The following is a 5,577-nucleotide window of genomic DNA, read 5'->3' as shown; positions in this document are numbered from 1 at the left end:
TCGAGAGGGGAATATGCCCCGTTAGGCATTGACGCTTGACCAATTGGAGCATACCACAATGCCGTCTTTAACTAAAAAGACTTTTTGTGCTTTCCCCATGACATGTCGCGCGAGCGTTTGGCGGGGTGCTGCGTTTAAGCAGCAGCGTTATGTCCTGTTTCAAATTAATGGACCGTGGAAGCAACTGCGAGAACACGTCCAGGGTGGGGATGAGGTCGCAATCGGAAGCATAGAGGGGTGGTTGTTAGCGCTTCTCGGCCTTTTGGCTAAGATAGTGTTGTATCTGTTATTATCAGTTACATTGAATATGTCATCTATCAGGGACAAACATATAAATGGATTTAGCACGGGGAGGTTTGAATGTAAAAGGGGCTTGCTTCTTCGAACCCTGTAAAAGATTCGACACGGATTTGATGTGCCGAAGCATCGCTGGGAACACGTGCCCATCTCTGTCGTGGAAAAACAATTACGATGCACGTGGCTGCCGCCTTGCAAAAACCTGTCAATGCGGACCTTGTAAGAGCAATTGATATGAGTTGATAAAAATTGTTTATTTTATTGCTGATTTGAACAACATTTACATGACAGCAGAGCTTCAGATCAGGTGTTGTCATGGACACAACTAGTAACGTTGAACAACAATACAACACATGGGTCGCAATCTATGAGTAAATGTAATCAACAAGAGGTTTCTCATATCAATATAACTGTTCTTTTTTTAACTTTTATTTTTTTATGATCAGTGTGATTTTTTTGTTTTTTTTGGTTCTTTTTTTTGTTTTATTTCCACACCAGGTAGTGGTGTGTGTGTGTGTGTGTGTGTGTGTGGTGTGTGTGTTTGTGTAGTGTGTGGGTTGGGTGCCGTGTGTGTGTGTGTGTGCGTGTGGTGGGTGAGTAATGAAGAGGAGCACACGCAGAGAGAGGTGGAAGGGGGGGAGGGCGTCAGGACAGTTAAAAAAAAAAAAAATCTCGATGGCAGAGACGCAATGGCGTTCGCATTTACAACAAGCCAGCATGTTTGCAACCCCACGTCACCAGAAACTCTATGGTTACGATGGAAGGATGCAACCACCCGTTCACCAGAAATTACTGGTTAACTCGTAAGACGCACACCCCCCGTTCCCCACAGAAAATCTATGGTTACTACGTAAGGGACTGCATTTACCCAGCAAGGTCACCAAGAGAAATTGTCACTGGTTCTCTATTGCATCAGTCACCCGCACCCCCCCCTTTCACCAGAAATCTACTGGGTACTATGTAGTTAACGGAACAGATCCGCAGACCCGACTGCCTGCCTGACGGAGCGGGAGAGAGAGAGCGAGCGAGAGCGAGAGAAAGAGAGAGAGAGGGAGAGAGAGAAAGAGAGAGAGAGGGAGAGAGGGAGCGCATTTCTTCATGTTCTGTGTGTGTGTGTGATTGATCCGAGCATGTTTATAGGCTGGGGGGGGCGCTGTGATTATCACAGAACGCTGCGCGGCCAGTTGAGATATCCAAAGTGAAACACTGGTCAAGGCAATGATTCCTTAGTAGAGATCTTACAGCACACCAAAAAAGCCTACTTACCTAGTATTTTCCTTAAGATGGAGGGAGAATGGACTGAATAAGTGGAAAGGAGGAAGCGCCTGTGTCAGGTGTGTTGGCTCTTGCTGCATTCATACAGAAACTGTCCCCATTCCCTCACGTTCACAAACACCTATTTTGTCATTATGCATGTGGTGTTAAGATGATATGGTCTAGTTTATAACACTTTTGCTCTTTTTGCACAAATTCCAAATTCTCAGTTTTAGCTTAGAATTTTTTTTGTGTCTATTACCTCTTTTTTTCATATACAGTATTTATACACAATGAGTATATATTAGTATATTTAACAGAACATACAGCCCACAACATGACACTTCCCCCACCCAAAACTTGTCATCACCACTTACTTGGACACAAATCAAGACAATTAATAATCCTAATGTTCGGTTGGAACTTATGATTATTTCATCTTGTTTGTGAATGGTCACGTTATTTTGATTTATGATTGTGTGCGTTTCACAATTTCGACGTGACCATTTCACGACTTCCATGATACTGGGCTGCTCGGGGACCAATGTCGGAGAAATGAAACGCCACACGCAAGCGTCAACAACAGGATGGACCGCTAACACCGGGATGCGATCCCCAGTGCACAGGGACACGATCCAAGTCTCTGGGGGCGCAACAGGGAATAAAAAAACGCCACACACCGGCCACAACACAGAATGGTTGTGGTTAGGGAAAAAGAACGGGAAAGGCACATCACAGGACCCAGACAACAACGACTTGTTTGGTTAGAAGAAATAACGTGGAAAGGACTGCAACACGCAGGTGAAAGTCCTGTTTGTTTGACCCATCCGCCACGGTCCGTGTACTTTTGACCGTTTTTTTTTTCGTTTGAACCACAAAACGAAATAACGAAAAACCACCTTTTTTCGTTTGTCGTTTCAAACCAAAACAAAGACGGTAAAAGAGAGCGTTCTCCCGTTTTGGTTTCTGAATTCAAAAACGAAAAACGAGTAAACCCAATTTCAAATAATGGACCGTTTTTTTGTTTTTTTGAAATTCTTATTTTCTTTCTCCGTTTGAAGTCTCATAAAAGAAAGACAGGTGGGCCGAAGTAACAGTAAATATGCCTACACAAATAAAAGCCAAGTTTTTTATAATGGGTAAATTGTGCGCACAAGTTATACCAAGTAACGTTAGAAGAAAAAAATTAATCAATAAATAGGCTGATATGAACCTGGACCGAAAGAATACGTTAGCAACAGTAGTTTATTACAGTTTATTAAGTTATTTAGCCACGTGCACGTCCACGTTTAATGAGCGGATTGGTTCAATACAGTTGGTAATATAGGGTAACCCAAGAACTTGTGTGTGCAGAGTTGTTTACTGTTTAGCGCGATATAATAATTAAATGAATATTTAATGTGGTTTCCACCGTAATGGACCATAAAGGGCAGTTCAACTCGATTACAAAAACAGACCAGTATTTCGCACCATGCCTGCTGTTGTGCGACCACTGTCATTTAGAGATAATATAGAAAGTAATTTTATGTTCTGTGATTTGAAAGCTAACACTTTCTATTATTTCATTAACTGTGCTTTCACAAATCACGTTCTTAGCCCTGCTGCTTAAGGCATTAAACTTCTCACCAAAATGAGCTCTTCTTCCTCATAATGTTTGGCGATTTCCTGGTGCTATTATTCTGTGTGAACTGTTTTAGGAGTTGACTGTAACACCACAATTTAAAAACATGTCTCACATAGGGCCTACAGTCCGGAGGGGGGCTCTATGTGGGTAATAGACAAAAGCAGAGTGAATATAATCTAAATATTTTAATGACATAAATTGATTAATTTATCATTTGCATAAAATAACAGATTAAGAACAAAGTGTGCTTTCACCTAACTTAAATATTCTGCAAGTGAACATAATTTAACAATTTAATATATATTTTTTTTCGTAAAATACTCAGCACCAGATGAACATAGTAATTGTCAGGTTAAAAGAAGGCATGCAGGTTAACTCTGGGCTGGGGTAATGATGATGATGATGATGATGATATAACTAGGTTACAAATAAAATCAAAAACCAAATGAAAGTACACAACAATAAATACATCTGTATCAGTGATCTTGATTTAAAATAGTTAACCAAAGGACAATACAGTCATCTCTTAAATACTGCCATCTGCTGGTATGGAACCATTTGGTTCATTACATGGAAACCACATTAATATTAATTTAATTATTTAATATAGCGCTAACAGTAACAACTCTGCACACACAGCTCTTAGGTCACCCTACATTACCAACTGTTTTGACAAAAAAATCCGCTCATTAACGTGACTTGTGAGTGCACGTGGAGAGGCTCGAAATTAAAAACTGTAAAACTACTGTTGCTAAAATATTTATTTCGGTCCAGGTTCATATCACCTATTATTGATAAATTTTCTTCAACGTACTCGGTATAAGGTTAGTGCAGCACAATTTACCCATTATAAAACTTGGCTTTTATTTTTGTAGGCTATATTTACTATTACTTCCGCCCCCTGTCTTTTCTTTTAATGTGATCTTCAAACGAAATGAAAATAGAATTTCAAAAAACAAACCGGTCCATTATTGAAATTGTTTACTCGTTTTTCGTTTTTTGAATTCAGAAACCAAAACGGGAGAACAACTCTCTTTTTACCGTTTCTTTGTTTTTGGTTGAAACGACAACGAAAAAGTGGTTTCTGTGGTCTGTTTTTGTTTTGTGTTTCAAACCAAAAACAATGGTCAAAACGTACATGGACCCCCACCACCAACGTCCCGTGCACAGTTTTCAGCTCTTCAATACCATTTGCTCCGTAATCATGAATACTACTTCAGCTCCTTTTTTGAACTTCCAAATCAAATTTCAGTTGTTCCTTTCTTAATTTGATTTTCTCCATCCTGTCATTTTCAAACCAACAAAAAATTTGGTTTTCAATGTCAGCGCGGGGGAACTGGTACACCACTCTTACCTCCTTCTAGGATGGCGAGTACAGCATTATCTGTATCTGTATCTGTATCTGTACCACTGAATCTGTACCGGATCCGTACTCGACTGGGGGGCCTAAACCGGAAGTGGCCATATTAACCCGGAGTGGGTCGGGTTTCTCTGAAATGTGCGGGCTTTAACCGTAGTGTTATAAGCATGCTTGATATGAGTTGATCAAAAATTGTTATTTGTATTGCTGATTTGAAAACATTTACATGACAGCATTGAGCTTCAGATCATGGGTTGTCATGGTACAAACAAACAATACAACACATGGGTCGCAATATGAGTAAATGTACGAACAAGAGTTTTCATACTCAATATAACTTCTTTTTTTAACTTTATTTTTTTATGATCAGTGTGATTTTATTTTTGTGTTCTTTTTTATTTTTTTATTTCCACACCAGGTATAGGTGTGTGTGTGTGTGTGTGTGTGTGTGTGGTGTGTGTGTGTGAGTAAGAAAGAGACACGCAGAGAGAGAGGGGCGGGGGTGGGGCCAGCTGACAGTAAAAAAAAATAATTCTCTATGCAGAGATGCAACGGGAGTTGCATTTAAAACAAGCAGCAGTCTGAAACCACGTTCACCAAAAACTACTAGTTACTAGTAAGGACTACAAACCCCAGTTCACCAGAAATCTACTGGTACTATGTAAGGACTACAAACCCCCATGTTAACCAGAAATCTACTGGTTACTATGTAAGGACTCAAACCGAAGTTAAAAACAAACCTGAAGCTGAAGAAACCCTAAACGTTAACGGAACAGATCCGCAGACCCGACTGCCTGCCTGCGGAGCGGGAGAGAGAGCGAGCGAGAGCGAGAGAAAGAGAGAGAGAGGAAGGAGAAAGAGAGAGAGGGAGAGAGGGAGCGCATTCTTCATGTTCTGTGTTGTTTTGATGATCCGAGCAGTTTTAGGCTGGGGGGGCGCTGTGATTATCACAGAAGCTGCGCGGCCAGTGAGGAGTTTGTATTCAATCCGAGCACGGATATTGACTCTATTACTCGATAATACTTTGTACTCGGCAAGTGCT

At 40.6% G+C, this 5,577-nt stretch overlaps 1 pseudogene; it reads left to right on the top strand.

Moving 5' to 3' along the window:
- Positions 1-246: 246 nt before the first annotated feature.
- Positions 247-411, top strand: LOC116703817 (uncharacterized; annotated as a pseudogene).
- Positions 412-5,577: the final 5,166 nt, after the last annotated feature.

Source organism: Etheostoma spectabile, chromosome 15 (assembly GCF_008692095.1).
Source record: "Etheostoma spectabile isolate EspeVRDwgs_2016 chromosome 15, UIUC_Espe_1.0, whole genome shotgun sequence".
In the NCBI taxonomy this organism is placed as follows: Eukaryota; Metazoa; Chordata; class Actinopteri; order Perciformes; family Percidae; genus Etheostoma; species Etheostoma spectabile.
This window is presented reverse-complemented; position numbering and strand designations above follow the sequence as displayed.